Consider the following 19,914-nt stretch of genomic DNA (forward strand, 5'->3'; position numbering starts at 1 on the left):
AGACCAATCTCCAATAACACCAGCCAGGTTATATTGATCCATACAGGAGTAGTTTGGAATTGTTAACCATCCAGACAGGATGTTGAAGACATTCTCTGTGGCCTTGTTCACGTCATTACAGGAATCATATAGGTGATATCCCAGAGTCACATTGGGTAGAATATCGGGGTTCTTATTTATCTCTTCTATGGCAAGTTTAAACGCAAGGATATATTTGTAGTAATGAAATGAAGGTCTGTGAAAAAGGAAGATTTAGGGAAAAAATTTGATCAAAGGAAAAATAGCACTAACATTCAATACCTTTCAAAGAAAGGTTCCTATATGTAACTATCTAGCAATCTTGGAGATTTTCTGTGATATATTTTAGACACGTGTGCTGGCCAAAAATTGTTTCATTCTCATTTCATTTGTTTTGTTTTTTCATTTTTTGGATCATTGGTATGATTATTATTATTTTTTTTTAACCACTTCCATACCAGAGGACGTCATATGACGTCCTGGGGCCAGATTCAGGTACAGCGCGCGTATCTGTGCGGCGGCGTAACGTATCCGATTTTCGTTACGCCGCCGCAAGTTTTTCAAGCAAGTGCTTTATTCACAAAGCACTTGCCTGTAAAGTTGCGGCGGCGTAGCGTAAATCACCCGGCGGAATTCAAATTCGGCGGGGAGGGGGCGTGTACCATTTAAATGAAGCGCGTCCCCGCGCCGAACTAACTGCGCATGCGCCGTCCCTAAAATATCCCAGTGTGCATTGCTCCAAATGACGTCGCAAGGATGTCATTTGTTTCGACGTGAACGTAAATGACGTCCAGCCCCATTCACGGACGACTTACGCAAATGACGTAACTTTTTAAAATTTCGATGCGGGAACGACGGCCATACTTAACATTGGCTGTGCCTCATATAGCAGGGGCAACTTTACGCCGGGAAAAGCCTAACATAAACGTTGTAACTTTACTGCGTCGGCCGCGCGTATGTTCGGGAATTTGCGTATCTAGCTAATTTGCATACTCAACGGGGAAATCGACGTAAGCGGCACCTAGCGGGCAAAAAAAAAATTGCAGTTTAGATCCGAGGGCGTAAGAGACTTACGCCTGTCGGATCTAATGGATATCTATGCGGAACTGATTCTAAGAATCAGTCGCATAGATACGATGGCCCAGATTAGGACTTGCGACGGCGTACATGGCGCTGCGCCGTCGTAAGTCCTTTGTGAATCTGGGCCTGGGACTTTAGTGGGGGAAATCTGAATGATGCCTGCAGCTACAGGCATCATTCAGATATCCTTTTAAGGTGGCGATTCTGCGCACCATAATAATGATCATAGCGGCGTTTCCGCCGCTTGATCGTTCCAATAGGTGGCAGAAGTCCCCTCCCGCTGCCATCCGGTGCTTCTCCGGGCTCTCCCGCAAATGAATCGGCCGTCGCCGAACGAAGATCATAGAGATTACTGGTGACCGGTCATCTCTATGACCGTCAGAGGTACCCGGAAGTAAACAAATCTGAAATCGCGGCTGAAAGCATGAGATTGGTGATTTTTTTTTCCTGATCTCATGCTTTTCAGCCTGGAGGAGAGATGTGGGGTCTTATTGACCCCACATCTCTCCATAAAGAGGACCTGTCACACACTATTCCTATTACAAGGGATGTTTACATTCCTTGTAATAGGGATAAAAGTGATAAAAAAAGTAAAACAAGTGTAAAAAATAAATAAAATAAGTAAAATAAAAAAAATATATAAAAAAGAAATTAAACCGCCCCTGTCCCCAGTAGCTCGCGCTCAGAAGCGAACGTGCACGTAAGTCCCGTCCACTTATGTAAACGCCGTTCAAACCACACATGTGAGGTATCGCCGCGTATGTTGGAGCGAGAGCAATAATTCTAGCACTAGACCTCCTCTGTAACTCTAAACTGGTACAAAAAGCAAATGTCACTGCCCCTACCTATGACTGGTCTATACAGTAAGGAGCACTGGAAAAGGCGTGTATACATACAAAAACAACATAGAATATTCAAGCTCAAACTTACCGACCAATCAGCAACCAACCAAATTCACCTGTCTAACAGTATATGTTAAAAACAGAGGTTTAGTTGCACGCATTTGCAACTGCATGTGTAAGCTGCAGGCCCCGTCAAGGCTCTCTGTGTACTGCAGTCCTAACTCTAAAATTTGCTATGAAGATACAATGGACAGTTTGATGGAATGTTATTACTGAAAAAACCTTTGCTGATTATTATAGACCCCTCCAAACCAAATTCACATACAATTGCAGAATGACTGTATCACATATGAATCCTGAGAAATATAAAATTTACCTGTAATGAATATAATGTATTTAATCACATACATGCTTGCATATTTCCGACACACCATATGAGAACAATAAAGGTTAATGCCGCATACAAACGACCATTTTTCATGACCAGAAAAATTACATTTTTTAAAATGGTCATTAAAAACAATCGTGTGTAGGCTCCAGAGCATTTTCACGACGTGGAAAATGGCCATTAAAAATTTAGAACAGGGAGATTGGTGATTTGTTTTCCTGATCTCATGCTTTTCAGCCTGGAGGAGAGATGTGGGGTCTTATTGACCCCACATCTCTCCATAAAGAGGACCTGTCACACACTATTCCTATTACAAGGGATGTTTACATTCCTTGTAATAGGGATAAAAGTGATAAAAAAAAGTAAAACAAGTGTAAAAAATAAATAAAATAAGTAAAATAAAAAAAATATATAAAAAATAAATTAAACCGCCCCTGTCCCCAGTAGCTCGCGCTCAGAAGCGAACGTGCACGTAAGTCCCGTCCACTTATGTAAACGCCGTTCAAACCACACATGTGAGGTATCGCCGCGTATGTTGGAGCGAGAGCAATAATTCTAGCACTAGACCTCCTCTGTAACTCTAAACTGGTACAAAAAGCAAATGTCACTGCCCCTACCTATGACTGGTCTATACAGTAAGGAGCACTGGAAAAGGCGTGTATACATACAAAAACAACATAGAATATTCAAGCTCAAACTTTCCGACCAATGAGCAACCAACCAAATTCACCTGTCTAACAGTATATGTTAAAAACAGAGGTTTAGTTGCACGCATTTGCAACTGCATGTGTAAGCTGCAGGCCCCGTCAAGGCTCTCTGTGTACTGCAGTCCTAACTCTAAAATTTGCTATGAAGATACAATGGACAGTTTGATGGAATGTTATTACTGAAAAAACCTTTGCTGATTATTATAGACCCCTCCAAACCAAATTCACATACAATTGCAGAATGACTGTATCACATATGAATCCTGAGAAATATAAAATTGACCTGTAATGAATATAATGTATTTAATCACATACATGCTTGCATATTTCCGACACACCATATGAGAACAATAAAGGTTAATGCTGCATACAAACGACCATTTTTCATGACCAGAAAAATTACATTTTTTAAAATGGTCATTAAAAACAATCGTGTGTAGGCTCCAGAGCATTTTCACGACGTGGAAAATGGCCATTAAAAATTTAGAACAGGGAGATTGGTGATTTGTTTTCCTGATCTCATGCTTTTCAGCCTGGAGGAGAGATGTGGGGTCTTATTGACCCCACATCTCTCCATAAAGAGGACCTGTCACACACTATTCCTATTACAAGGGATGTTTACATTCCTTGTAATAGGGATAAAAGTGATAAAAAAGTGTAAAAACTAAATAAAATAAGTAAAATAAAAAATATATATATAAAAAAAAATTAAACCGCCCCTGTCCCCAGTAGCTCACGCTCAGAAGCGAACATGCACGTAAGTCCTGCCCACTTATGTAAACGCCGTTCAAACCACACATGTGAGGTATCGCCGCGTGTGTTGGAGCAAGAGCAATAATTCTAGCACTAGACCTCCTCTGTAACTCTAAACTGGTACAAAAAACAAATGTCACTGCCCCTACCTATGACTGGTCTATACAGTAAGGAGCACTGGAAAAGGCGCGTATACATACAAAAACAACATAGAATATTCAAGCTCAAACTTTCCGACCAATCAGCAACCAACCAAATTCACCTGTCTAACAGTATATGTTAAAAACAGAGGTTTAGTTGCACGCATTTGCAACTACATGTGTAAGCTGCAGGCCCCATCAAGGCTCTCTGTGTACTGCAGTCCTAACTCTAAAATTTAAAATCTCCTCAATGGAAGCACATGCATGCTGATGGGTAGATAAGGGGCAGGTGACTGGAGGTAGCCCAGCCCTGCTTAAAGGGGCAGGAGTACATTAAACACCCAGCACATCTATATTTTTTTCATTCAGATTTTCTCATTTACTAATTTCTGTATTTTCACATTTTTGATTTTCGGATTTTAGAATTACCGAATGTTAAAATTTTCGATTTTAGAATTTTCTGATTTCTATTTTTTGGATTTTCGAGTTTTGCAATCTTCCAATTTCCAAATTTTCGGAAAAATGTGTTAAATGGGCTTTTGTTAATTACAATATTTCTGAATGAACTAATTTGTCTAATTTTGTTGAAAAATGTATTCGGAACGAAACAAATTGCACATGGCTACTATATTTGACATATGATCTGACACAGATCACCCACTGCTGAAACATCTAACCCTGCAACTTGCTAGAAAGATACAATGGACAGTTTGATGTATGAGAACACCATATGAGAACAATAAAGGCTAATGCCGCATACACACGACCATTTTTCATGACGGGAAAAATTACATTTTTTAAGATGGTCATTAAAAACAATCGTGTGTAGCAGTGGCGTAACTAGAACCTTCAGGGCCCCGATGCAAGAAACCATGAAGGGCCCCTCTGTGGCTGCATATAAAGGAACCGATTTCTCCAGTTCCCCCTGCTTCTCCTCCTCTCCCTCCTGCAGGCATTCAGTGGCTGCAGGAGGAAAATGGAGGCATCGGTTCCTCTATGTCTGTGATTCTCAATCTTTTTCCAGTCAGGGCACCCTTGAAGTATACCCCTAGGTGAATGGGGCTATACTGCAAACCCCCCTGCAACTGTGTGCATTGCATGCAGTTGCAGCATAGCGATGATGCATTTAAGGGGTTAAAACAGGCGGTCAGTAGGCAAGATATTGCCTCTTTACCGGCTGTCAAATGCCTCTGAAAAGCGATCTGAGCATGGATCGCTTTTTGGAGGAACAGCCTTTTTTTGCTGGTACTATGAACAATCAAAAAATAAATAAACAAATAGGTTCTGATTGTACACATATAGGGGGTCAGGATTAAAAGCGCATACATACATGTAAACACAAACACATATAAAAACACACACACATATATATATATAAATGCACATATGCATGCACATATAAACTAGTGGCGACTGGTGCTCCAAATTTTTAGGGGGGCGAAAGCAAACTGAACAATTCTTAAAAAAACATAATTTGCAGCCACTGTGCCCTTCATTTACAGCCACCCTGCCCATCAAAAGCTGCCACTGTGTCCATCAAATGCTGCCACTGTGTCCATCAAAAGCTGCCACTGTGCCATCAAAAGCTGCCACTGTGCCCATCAAACGCCACCACTGTTCCCATCAAATGCTGCCACTGTGCCCATCAAACTCTGCCACTGTGCCCAAATGCTGTCACTGTGCCCATTTAAATGTCGCCACTGTGCCATCAAATGCTGCCACTGTGCTCATCAAATGCTGCCACTGTGTCCATTAAATGCCGCCAGTGTGCCCATCAAATGCCGGTGTGCCCATTAAATGCTGCCATGCTGCAACTGTGCCATCGAATGCCATCACTGTGAATCCCCCTGCCCGCTCGGCCAGGACTTACCCTGTCTCGTGGGGCAGCAGGTGACCAACACAAGCGGGGTCCTCCAAATTTAAAAGACAATCAGTGCAGAATAGAAAAAAAATCTGAATTACATACCCGCCGCTCCTACTAGCTAAGGGGGGGGGGTCATTTTTTTCCATTATCTGTGCTCCTTTCTGATGATTATGCCTCTTCTGCCTTGGCTCAAGCCCCGGCCTGCTGCCTGCCTATCTCCTTGCCTTCCCCTGGCGGAGTGATCTTCCTCCGCTCCCCACCCAGTAGTAGCCGTGGCCCAGAGAGTGAGACTTGACAGGCTGTGAGGCGGGCGGTGGCGGCAACGGGCAAAGAGTCGCTGATTTCCATCAATACTAGTAAAAAAAAAAAATATGTCCCCGGATTTTCTTTTAAAGATCTGGTCACCTTAAAGTGGTAGTAAACTCTGTACTACCACTTTAACCTACAGGTGAGCCTATAATAAGGCCTATAATAAGGCTTACCTGTAGGTATAAAGATTATCTACAGGTTTAGGAGATATTCCCCCCGCAATGCGCCGCTGACTGCAGCGGAGCATGCGCAGCGGGGATCCTCGGCTAAACGGCCGGCAGCCGCCGGACCTTGCCGGAGAGAAGTCTCCCGCGTGCATGTGCGGGAGTGACGATATCGCCGCTCCAGCCAATCACAGCGCTGGAGCGGCGATACCCGGAAGACACGCCAAGGAAAGATGACATCTCCCTCGGCGTGGACCAGGTAAGTTCCTCTCACCTCGTTCCAAGGTAAGTATTTCATAATCAGCTAGTAAGTGGCTCAGGGACCGGCCTCAAGAGGGCAAGAAATTAGAATGGACGGCACACACATAAAATTGACTCTCACAGTGACACTGACAGCAGTGTGCGCAGCACAGATGATAATGAGACCCCACTGACATAACGTACCCTCCTGAGTCACAGTGACAGTCTCTCTCCAAGCCAAGTGGTCCCTCCAGTCTAAATGGTCCTGATCCCAGCCTGCCTTGCTCCCATACTGCAGACCCGCACATGAGACTCTGGCCATTACAGCTTGGCTCCATTGCACCATGACATCACACGACATGCTCTGGCACCACCTCTGCCAAAGCTGCCCGATCACATTGTAGCAGGCACTCGGATGGCCCCAGCCGACTCTGGACCAAGCCGAGCATCACAGCCATATTGTTTTACTAGCAACCCTTTACTTTAACTGGAAATTACTGGCAGGAGAAAATTGTCTGTTTTTTTTACTGGCTGCCAGTAAAAATACTGGCGGTTGGCAACACTGCTGGGCACTTAAACCCACTTCCTGCCCAGATCAGCTTTCAGAGCTGTCACTCTTTGAATGACAATTGCATGGTCATGCAGCACTGTACCCAATTGAAATTTGTATATATTTTTTCCCCACAAATAGAGATTTATTTTGGTAGTATTTAATCACTGTTGGGTTTTATATTTTTTGTTTAAAAAATGAAAAAAGACAAAAAAAAATGAAAAAACAAAACAAAACCATTTTACATTTTGTTATAACATTTTGCAAACAGGTAATTTTTCTCCTTCATGCGCTGGTGAGTCTGCACTGATAGGCTGCATTGATGGGCACTGATAAGGTGGCACTTATGGACAGAGATAGGTGGCACTGGTGGGCACTGACGGGTGGCAGTGATGGGCACTGCTAGGTGACACTGATGGGTGGCAGAGATGGGCACTATTGGGCACTGGTAGGTGACACTAATATGTAAATAATGGTAACAAAGATGAATCCGCCCTTTCTGTGTTCCCACCACTGCGCTTATGAACATATAATGTTAATCAAATTAGCAAAAGAGTGAAGCAGCTACTTTGAAAGAAATCAAACTGTGAAAAACATATTCTAAAACCAGGTGTAACTAATAGTCAGCACTAGCAGGTGGCACTGATGATGAGGCACTGGTGGGCACTGATTGGCACCACTGGTGAGCATTGATAGGTGTCACTGATATGCATTGGTGGGCACTAATTAGTGGCACTGATATGCACTGGCAGGCGGCACTGGTGGGTACAGATGAGATGGCAGTGGCTTTTCCTTTTCGGGACCAATGTCCCTTTCACAGAAGCCGGTGATTAACTTTTTTTTCTCCTCAGCCTGTCAGCTCATGCACGGGAGGACATCATATGATGGCCTACCGGTAATGTAGGTCCACACTGTAGCCATCATTCAGCTATAGTGCAGGCGCGAGGGGGTTAATAATGATTGCAAAATGCATAGCAATTGGTGATTGTAAACTGCCTGCATCAAAGCCATGGTTTACCAAACTTCCTCAGCACATCCAATACCAACAACTAGAAGAGTAATTTAATGACAGTCCAATCTAGAAAAATTATTTCAAAGTTGGTAAATTTTATGTACACAGATGCATAATGGAAAGTAAGGGTGGATTACTATGGCGGGCAGCATGGTAGTCTAAATCCTTGGTAAATGAAGATGTCAGGGTGAAGGTTCTTCACCCAAAAGCAGAATGTTACAAATTAATATATGCATGCCGAAGAAGAAGGTTGGTCATTGGTAGTAAAAATATGGATTTAGTAAATCAATACATAATGATCATAAACTAGTATTAACCACCCAGAGTTCAGCTTTATCAGCTCATTGCAGCAAGACCAATAAACATAATTTCTAAATAGTTTCTATTTGCTTCTGCACATTTCTTTTCTAACCATATAAATTTTCACTAACGTGCTAATTTGTATATGTGTATTGACTACCATTAATTGAACACACAGAATGTCTTATCATAAAAAAGATCAAGGTACTTACAAGCTGCAGAAAACCAATAATTTGGAGTCAAAAAGTATTTGCCTAATATAATAAAAATTGCTGACTGAGAATATTCCACCAATAGTAATATTTCCTTCCTGAAGATGCTTTGGTTCAAATAAAACTATCCTTTTATAAATAAAACATGGATCACCACAGCCTACTTCTTGACATTGTGCTAGTAGAATAAAGGTATAATATACAATAGATACAAGTACAGCTTTACCGAACATTCCAAGGCAATCTGTTGTTTTATGCTCTGTCAGGTGTCATATCTTCTATTACAGTCTAGCTTGTAAGTGTGCGTCGATGCTGGTTCTCTAGACTAAAGTAGCCAACCTTTATAGTCTTCAATATGTGTGAAGAAATAGCTTTATGAAATTATCTTATGATTTTTATAATACTTAACCATCTTTGGTACAGAGCCTAAAAATATGTTTTGCTTATTAAATATGTATTCCTTGTACATGAAGTACCTTTCTTTATACAATATTCTGTATTATCTTTATGGAAAATAATGTTAAAAAATGACTAAAGAGTGCAAATGTGTGGGACTTCCGGGCAGTCGCTCTAGCAGGGAGCTCTGACCCGCTCCACACCAGCAGCAGAAAACGGGACCCTACGATACAATCCTCTCCATCCACCGGACACTACGGAGCACCTGCTCGCATGAAGGTGGTTAGTTGCCAACTGAATTTTGACCTAGCAACCCCTGAGCCTTCCAATACGGAGACAGGTGACCAGGACACAATTGCAGACCCACCTCCAGCTCCCCTGCCTGCTTGTAATGCTTTGGCTACTCCTGTGAGTAACATCCATGACTATAATGTATCCCCAGCCTCCACGGCACCGCTCCTGAACAGAACAATGGCAGGCCCTCTCCATACTCCCCTGATAAACTCCCATCTCAGCCATGCAGGCTCCCTGCAGGCCTCAACCCTGCCTCACACCCACCCTAATAAAATAGCTCAACTTTAAAACAGCTTTTCTGAAATGCTGGCTGCAGGACTAGCACAACATGCAACTCAGATCATATCTTCCATTAAGACAGACCTACAGAGCCTTGGAGCCCACATGGATGCCTTTAAACAAGCAGTAGACAATTCAGCCGCACGCAATAATCAGAATACTGCATGCATACAAATGCTGCAAGACCGACTTGACATCGCTCTTTCCAAATTAGACGATTTGGAGAGTAGGAGCAGAAGATACAACTTCCACATTAGAGGTATCCCCGAGTCGGTTTTGGATGTACAGGGCACCGTTAAAGCATTCATAAAAGATATACCAGACATCCCGAACCACAGGCTTGAACTGGACAGAGCCCAAAGAGCACTACAACCCCTCCGCCAGGACAGGCTTCCGAGGGACTTTGTAGTTAAACCCCATTTCTATATGATGAAAGAGGAAGTCATGAGAAAATTTCGCAACCTGGACAACCTATCCATACAAGGGAATAAAATCCAAACATTAGCAGACATTTCCCCTGCCACAATCCAGAAGCGGAGATCACTCAAACCTCTCTTGGAAATACTCTCCTAGAAATTAATAAAATACAGATGGTCCTTGGGGGCGTGGCCTGGCGCGCGAGGAGATGGCAGCTTAGCTCAAGAGCTCCGTCGGTATCGCGGCCCTAACCCGTCTCTCTGCACGGAAATCACCCGAGGATGAGCAAACAAGGTCGCCACTCTCATCACACACGTTCCAAGCGATCATCGGCTGCTAATACAGGGCGAAATATCTCGGATCTGTTCCGAAATCAAGCCGCGGTGTTGAAGATCACAGCGGGGGGCAAGATGGCGCCGGTCCACGCTGACGAGGAGTACAGCGAAGACTCCCAGTCAGCCACCGAAGACACTGGCAGGAAAAGCACGAGGGCTGACCACCCTCTGACGTACTCGGACATGTCCGGCTTTGCTGCGGATATTAAGGCCTCCTTTTCGGCCGCAATCACGGACCTGAAAACAAGCCTCATTGTCCTGCAGGAGAAAATGGCCACCGCAGAAATGGAGGGGAGACACAGGGACAGAGCGATCCAGAGGCTTGACAGGGTCGTTACCACACAATCACTCCACTTTATCGAGGTAAGCAGACACTTGGAGGACCTTGATAATAGGGGGAGGAGAAATAACATTAGAGTGCATGGCATACCGGAATCGGTGGACACGGATCAGATAGTGCCTGTCCTCCAGAGGGTTTTTAACAGTCTCCTTGAACGACCTGAAGACACGGCAATAGACTTTGTGAGAGCGCACAGGGCTCTCAGAGCCAGAGGCCCGGACACGCAGCCGCCCCGGGATATCATTTGCTGCATGCAGAACTTTGGCCTAAAGGAGGAGATCATGCTAAAAGCCCGCAGAAACGAGCACATTGTGTTCAATGGGGAAAACATCAAACTGTTCCAAGACCTCTCCCAAATAACTCTCAAAAACCGCAGGGCCCTGCGACCTTTATTAGATAAGCTAAGGGAGAGGGATCTCCGTTACACCTGGCGCTTCCCCTTCGCTCTACTGGTCACTCATGGAGACAGACAGCATACGCTCCGCACCCCCATTGACCTCCCCGCCAGAGAAACAACTCTCCAAGAAGCAGAAGCCAGCTCGCCATGAAGGTCAGCATCTGGGATCCCCAGGCATCCGCGCCCACCCCTCCAGGAATCTGATGGAAGCATGAAGCTCCTGATCCTGCTCTAACCCGTTCCATGTCGTAAGCCGCTTATTTGGGTTGTTGGCGCCTCATTTGCGCACTGCACAGTTGGCTTATGCCCTTTCCCCACGTTTGTTTTGCCGGGCTCCTGGCCCACACTACTGGAGGCTGCCGTATGGTCACGTGGCTGCCAAGCGCGCCATGACTGTTTTTTGCTGATCAGCCGTAAGAGACAGATATGCCAGTCACCGGAGCCTCAATGTCCGCCCTTTGGTAACTATTTTATTTCTTTCGTTTTGTGCTGTACTCTTCCTCACATGCCCCTCCATCTGCAACGCCCGCTCCACCTGGGATCAGGTGAGCTGGTGCGTGGAGCCCTCTGACTGTCTATGTTGTGCAGACGGACCGTTCCCTACATGGCTGTTATACTTCACACTAACTTTGTCTGTTTGCCAGCTCACTAGCTATGGGCACATTGGGAGGGGGGAGGAAGGCGGATTTCCACTCATGCGAGGCTAGATGCTGGATGTGTGCTCAAGCACCTTTGTTTTGATCGTGACCGCCTCTAAGCGTGGACTGTGGGCTGGGACGTTAGCAGTTTAAGGGGAACGTGCAGTTTGATGTATGAACAGCTTGCCATTAACCCAACAGTATGCTTGCTTATATTTAGACGTTTCAACTATTGCTTCCTGTTGTTAAGCCGTTACAAATGTCATATGTCATGCACGGGGGCGGTGGTTGAGACCAGGACGCCTTTGGCGCGGGGCTCGATCACTCTCCTTGGCGACCATACCTCCGCATGACTAAGTGCATGCGAATCGTGTGATTGTTACCTAATTTGATCTTTCCGTTGCAGAGTAGACCCTTTAGCATACATTTTGCCTTATGACAGGGCCATTGCCCGACCGTTCTCAATTTAAATTTCAAACTTTACCTCCCGCGTCGACCGTGTATGCGAGACACGGATACGTTTGCCGTCTGTTTGGCGCGCATCCCGCGTTCCCCATTGGGTACGAGGGTGGGCCTTAGGGCTCAGCTCGGTACGCTGATTTGAGTTCTCCGGGATGTTTTAAGCGTTTAGGAGAAGTGATTCTCATACCCTCTCTTCCTTTTCTATACTCTATTGCCTCTGCTTCACCCCCTCTACCTACTACTCCACTTCGGATCTACTGATCCATACCTCCCTCCCCTTCAATACCTTCCCTCTTCCCTCCTGAAAAATAATTGGTGAACACAGTACTTAGTGCACTGACAGGTTACCTAGAACCTTTTTCACAGTGTGGGGGCTCCCTTCTCTCTGTGATTGACTATGGCTTACTCCGGTCTTGGCCGCAGCCCTTCAGTGATATCCCACAATGTCAGAGGTCTGAACATTCCTGAGAGACGCTCTGCATTGTTGAGAGAACTCAGGAAAAGCAGGCCCGATTTCGTTTTCCTGCAGGAAACGCATTTTAGGACAGGTCAGATCCCGAAAGTCACTGACTCATATTTCATAGAGGCTCATCACGCCACTAACGATGTCTCTAAGACTAAAGGGACGACCATTTTAGTCAGCATGACCGCCTCCTTCGAGCTAACTGACAAACTGGTTGACCCAGGGGGTAGGTTCGTCCTTATTAAGGGAAAGTGCGGGGGGACCCCAGTCACGTTAGCCAATGCATACTTTCTGACCTTCTGCCAGAGACTGATAGGAGAGCTGAGGGGATTCAGCTCCGGGCGGTTGATCCTTGGTGGGGATTTTAATATCCCTCTGGACCCCCTAGCGGATACTTCAGCTGGTAAGACTTGTATCACGTATAAGATCTTGAAAAGGATCAAAGCACTCTTAAACTCTCTCAACCTGGTAGACACATGGCGCTTCCTACACCCAGACGACAGGGACTTCACTTTCTATTCAAACCCGCATAATCGATACTCCAGGATCGATTACTTGTTTGTCTCACAACAAGACCTACAGGCAGTGTCAGAGGCACACATAGGGACTCAGAGCCTCTCCGACCATGCTCCAATCTCCCTCACTGTGAACCCTGCAGCACCTCAGACCAGATCCCCAATGTGGAGACTGAATGCCTCTCTATTGACTGACCCGACCTTGCTCCCTGAGCTGAATTCGGCCCTTCTCGAATTCTTCAAACACAATGTCACTCCGGAAGTAGACCCTTTAATGGTATGGGAGGCCCATAAGTGTACAATCAGGGGGGAATTAATTAGGATGGGCTCAAAAAAAAAGAAGGAGAGAGAGGGGGAAATCTCAAGGCTGATGCACCAGATTCGTCTTCTAGAAGCCCAACACAAGCAATCCTTATCTATCCAATCAGCGACTTCACTGTTGGAGTCAAGGAAAGCTCTGAGACAGATTATAGACTCTAGGACTAAGAGGTTCCTTTTTTTCCGGAGAAAGCCAAATTATGAACATGGGGATAAGCCTGGCAACCTGCTGGCCAGGGCCTTAAAAGGTCCGACTTCACGTTGCAATATAGCGGGCATACAGAACAAAAATGGTAGAATTGACAGGGAAACAAACAAGATAGCGCAACATTTCCAAGAATTCTACACCAACTTATATAACTTACCGACACACCATATGCCTCATGGGTCCAAGGAGTCTAGAACGCAGGCCATTAGGGACTATCTGACAGAGTCCGCTTTACCCTCACTCTCCTTAGAGGATGCCTCCCTCCTGGAAAAAGACATAGATGCCTCTGAGTTAAGGTCCGCAATTAAAGATCTGAAGACGGGCAAAAGTCCAGGGCAAAAGCCCTGGACCTGACGGGACTTCATAGAAGTCCTCGTTACCCCCTTCAAAGACGCCTTAAACTCACTATCCACTCATAGGGGGGTGCCACCTGACCTCTTATCGGCTTATATCACTGTACTGCCCAAACTGGGCAAAGACCCACTACATTGCGCAAGCTACAGGCCAATATCCCTGCTAAACCTAGATGTCAAGCTGATGGCGAAGATTGTTGCTAACAGATTGAGGCCCCTGCTACACAAATTGATAGGCCCATGCCAGGCTGGCTTTATGCCGGGCAGGGAGGCCAGGGACAATGTGACTAAGTCCCTAAACCTCATTCACGCGGCTCGGGTGCGAAAGATCGAAGGCTTTCTCCTCTCGACGGATGCGGAGAAGGCCTTCGATCGAGTAGACTAAGACTTCATGTTGGGGGCATGTCGGCATGTGGGCCTAGGCTCACACGTGATGGCATGGATCTCAGCGCTGTACAGGAACCCCTCAGCTAAACTTAAAATTAATGGCTCACTCTCCAATAGTGTGAACATACACAACGGGACTAGGCAGGGATGCCCCCTGTCACCTTTACTTTTTATAATTTCACTGGAGCCCTTCATCAGACGGGGGATTTCAGCTGGAGGGGAAGGAGTTTAAGGTTGCGGCCTATGCCGATGACCTTTTGTTTTTTCTGTCAGACCCGCACATTACCTTACCGTCTCTCCTGAAGGAATTTTCGCTGTACGGCCAACTAGCAAACCTTAAAATCAATTACTCCAAGTCTGAAGCATTAAACATCACACTACCTGAGGCAGCTTTGAAGCTGGCACAAAGCAATAACCCCTTCACTTGGCAGTCCTCTGCCATAAAATACCTTGGTGTCTGGTTAACCCCCAGGCTCCAGTCGATTTTTGAGCGGAACTTTCCTCCTCTCTTCAAAAACATTGAACGCGACCTGAAGACTTGGCATCCTGGTAATTTTTCATGGTTTGGCAGGGCAGCCATCTGTAAGATGACGGTTCTCCCCAGGGTGCTCTACCTTATCAGAGCGTTGCCGGACAAAATTCCTGCCAGCTTTTTCAAAAATCTTCACTCCATCCAGATGAAATTGATATGGGCACATAAACCCCCTCGCATAAAATCATGTCTACTAACTAAACCCAAGGCGCAGGGTGGACTAGGTATCCCTGACTTTAAGGCTTATTATCATGCTTCCCATATTGGCAGGATTATCGATTGGCATTGCCATTCCGCCAACAAAGACTGGGTGGGGATTGAGTCCCTCCTCATCTCTATCCCCTTGCAGTATTCGCCCTGGATGTCCAGGACCTCCTACCCTCAGTCAGTTCATGCCCATCCACTGGTCAGCACCACACTTAACATTTTCCACCAGTTGACCAAACACACCAGATTCTCGTCCCCCCTGAGCCCTCTCACCCCATTGACAAACAACCCAGGGTTCCCACCGGGACTGGAAAAAGGATTCTTGTGATCCAACGCTTCTAGGACCCCCCTACTTGCACGGCACTACTTCAATAACCGATTAATGAAAGATCTGACACAATTCAGGACAGACAACGCTACCCCTCATTTGCCCTGGTGGTCGTACCTCCAAATTCGCAGCTTTGTAACCAATCACGCCCACGAACTACACCTGACCAGAGACCTTACCGAACTAGAAAGGGTATGCGACAGGGGAGAACAGGTCCCTAGATCAACTTCTGTGACCTATTCGTGGCTACAAGACGTAACAGACCCCGGCCCGAACAAGTACAGGGAGAAGTGGTCAGAGAACCTAGGTACTTAGATCACGGAGGCCCAATGGACCAGAGCTTGTATCCTGTCCCACAAGTGCTCCATAAGCACTAGACTGCAGGAGACGGCATACAAACTCTTAACACAATGGTACGCCACACCGGAAAAAGTCAACAGATGGTTCCCACATTCCTCGGACTGGTGCTGGAGATGCCATAGAGAGAAGGGAACTCTATTGTACATTTGGTGGCAATGTGATATGATAACACCTTATTGGTTGGAGGTCAGAGAGGTCGTGAGACGGATCACGGAGACCAAGCTTCCCCTTGAAGCAGCGTGCTGCTTGCTGCACGTCTCTCATCTCTCCCTTGGGTCCTATAAAAAGTCCCTGTCTAGACATTTGCTAAATGCGGCCAAATCACTGGTCCCATTGCACTGGAAGTCTACAAAGGTCCCCACTGTGTCAGATTGGCTGCGCAAGGTTGCTGACATTTGCGAAATGGAGGACACCATAGCTCAGTCCACCGAAAGTGTGGAAAGATATCACAAGACGTGGTCTCCCTGGTTCGCCTTCAGATTCTCGAAAGACTATGATCTCCTCTTAAAGAAATGAAGTTGGGTCGATAGGAACGCCTGTCTACTCCTGTTTACAAAATGTAATTTGCCCTATACTAACCCTATGTCTGGATACCCTAGATATCTTTTCTTCTTGTCCATTGATTCACCCATCACTGTGATCCCTGTGACCTCTTGAATTGTAACCATTGCACGAACTTTATTAGTCATAGATGTAAGACTCACTGCCAGTCGCCTCTTCCTGACCATGATCATTGATATGCATCCATAGCCACTCCTCAGTGTGCAACGATGATTTAACGAGCAGTATTTCACCACTCCTCTTGCATCCCCTCCCCCCCCCTTCTCTTCGTCTCTCTCCTTTTCTGGCTCCTACCCCACTATCCTTCCCTTATATCAATACCACTTGGAAGAATCTTCAGACCATGTGAGGGGAAAACTCCACATTTCACCGTATCTCGGGACATGGTTCTATACCGGTTTGCACTAACTACACTTACCTCCCTTACAGTGTAATATGCTTTATACATATATACTTTGCCAATGTTTAAATGCTTCACAAGTTTTGTTATGAATGTGACTTCCATTTGTACCTGTACATTCAACTCTTTTTCTCAATAAACTTTGATGTGAAAAAAAATACAGATGGTCCTTTCCTTTCTGTCTGCAGTTCCAGTACAAAGATAAATCGTATGGCTTCCCAGGCTTCCAGGAGGGCGAACGATTACTTCTCCAGCTCAAGTTCATTTCGCAGGAATTTCCTCCCCTGCAGACAGCGAATCGTCCACACTCCTCCAAGAGGCCTCCGCCAAGCAGCCCCCTTAAACCGTTATGGAAAAAAACAGCAAAGAGGCACCGAGACCCACGAGATGAGTCCCACGGATGAACGACCCAAGAGGAAATGTCATCCTTCTTTCTTAGGGTGGTCGAATCCTCCAACTGTGTAGTGGACTCTTCTCCACCTACTTGGTTCTCTGTTTATCGCATTGGACTGGTTATCTCACTCCATCTTTACCCCTTTACCTCTACTATGATTATATAGAGGTTCATTTACCTATACAATTTGATCTCACCCATGGGCTTGCATAACACAGGCCAGAGCATAAGACCAAACGGTTTGGTATAGATATGCACCTAAAAACGAGTCCCACCTCCCCCTTTTCACCATCCTCCCTCCTTTCCCCCCTTCCCCCTCCCCCTCAGGTCATAGTACCTTTCCAGTTACCATTATCTTCAAGTTGGCATCCATGTTAATACCCAGTACTCAGGTACTCAGGAATGTTTATAACTTATGTTCAGTTTGTATTTCCTTTGTTATTCGTTATAGGGCCCCTCATATCCTTTAATTAGTAGGGGCCTAGTGACCGGAGTGGGGCCGCTTGCCACTCCTCCTGTTGTAACTTAGAAGAGCGGTTCTCCTCTAGTGACACCAGGAAAGCAACCTACTCCAGGGATGCCATTACACCGATCCCTACACTCCATAGGGCATTGTAGCAAGACTTGGCTGGCCAGCCCTGCACCTCTGAAGTTCAGGATACTCTTTATCCTGGACCTTATGTCTTCCTTTCTCTTCCTTCCTTTTTTCTGATTCGTGTCTACCTTTTCTTCACTTGCCTTCTTCTCGATCTCCTCACAGGTGCCTACACGGAAAGCTCCTTAAAGCTTGCCTGCCTGGGCTCTAGGCTCATACGGATCCCTTCTGTTTGGTTCATCTCCAGCAATGGACCAGGTATGTACCATACACATGTACTCGCACTCCCCCCTTCATATCCATGGCTGACTCCACCCCCTACAGGCAACTCTCAGGGTAGCCTCCCATAACACACAAGGCCTGAACTCCCCGATTAAGATATGCAAGGTCTTCCACAAGTACCACTCTATTGGCATATAAATACTTCTACTCCAGGAAACCCACTTCCCCAAAAGCTATACTCCCACCTTCCAGCACAAAATTATCCCACCTTTTTTCTTGCCAATGCAGAAGTTAAGAAAAGAGGAGTTGCTATCCTCATTTACAAACGTACCCCATTTATACACTCCCAAACCATTAGATTTAAGGAAGGCCGGTATATTCTAGTTAAAGGCCATATCAATGGAGCCCTGTACACCCTAATTTCATATTATGCTCCAAACCAAGGCCAAGTTTCCTTCTCCTGTATGCTCACCTCCCTGTCCCCCAATTTTGAAGGCAAGCTGATTATGGGTGGTGACTTTAACGTTGCCTTTGACCACCTTAAGGACAAATCGTCACAAGGAATACCCCACCTGAGGAGACCACCCAAAGCCCCCGTATAGCCCGACTCTTTCACTCCCTTGGCCTGATAGATACATGGATAGAACAAAACCCATCTACAAAAGATTACACATACTTCTATGCTCCACATAGGACATATCACAGAATAGACTTCATCCACACCTCAGAGATTCACTTGGCATCCCATGCCTCTATCTGTGCAATACCCTGGTCAGACCATTCATTAGTTACCCTAGCCCCTTACAGGCCCTCACCAGTGGTGCTTTAACCACTTGCCGCCCGCCAATGACATATTGACATCGGCAAAGTGGTTGTAGAATCCTGACTGGACGTCATATGACGTCCTCAGGATTCTGAGCCGCTGCGCGCCCCCGGGGGCGCGCATCACGGTGATCGTTGTTGCGGGGTGTCAGTCTGACACCCCGCAACACCGATCAAGGTAAAGAGTCTCTCACGGAGACTCTTTACCACGTGATCAGCCGTGTCCAATCACGGCTGATCACGATGTAAATAGGAAAAGCCGGTAATCGGCTTTACCTCACTCGAGCACAGCCCCCCCGAGGATGCCCACTGGACCACCAGGGATGCCCACTGGACCACCAGGGATGGGCATATAGACCACCAGTAAAAAAAAAAGGATGCCACCCTAGACCACCAGGGATGAGGAGGACACACAAAATGGATGCCAATCAGTGCCGCAATGGATGCCAATCAGTGCCAACAATCACTGATTGGCAGGCATTGTTTGGCACTGATAGGCATCCATTAGTACAACACATACAATAGTGCCCATCTATGCCCATCCGTGCCACCTATCAGTGCCCATCCATGCCGCCTATCTGTGCCCGTCCGTGCCACCTATCCATGCCCGTCCGTGCCGCCTATCTGTGCCTGTCCGTGCCGCCTATCTGTGCCCATCTGTGCCACCTATCAATGCCCATCCATGCCGCCTATCCAAGCCCATCCATGCCACCTATCCATGCCGCCTATCAGTGCCCGTCCGTGCCGCCCATCAGTGCCGCATATTAGTGCCCATCAATGCCACCACATCAGTGCCACCTCATCAGTGCCTATCAGTGCCACCTTATCAGTGCCTGTCAGTGCAGTACCATCAGGGCCCATCAGTGAAGGAGAAAACGTACTTATTTACAATGTTTTATAACAGAAACAAAAAAAATACATTTTTTTCTAAATTTTCGTCATTTTTTATTTTTTTTTGCAGAAAATAAATATCCCAGAGGTGATCAAATACCACCAAAAGAAAGCTCTATTTGTGGGTACAAAATGATAACAATTTTGTTTGGGTACAGTGTAGCATGACCGCGCAAATGTCATTCAAAGTGCAACAGCGCTGAAAGCTAAAAATTGGTCTG

This window comes from Rana temporaria, chromosome 1 (assembly GCF_905171775.1).
Source record: "Rana temporaria chromosome 1, aRanTem1.1, whole genome shotgun sequence".
Taxonomy (NCBI): domain Eukaryota; kingdom Metazoa; phylum Chordata; class Amphibia; order Anura; family Ranidae; genus Rana; species Rana temporaria.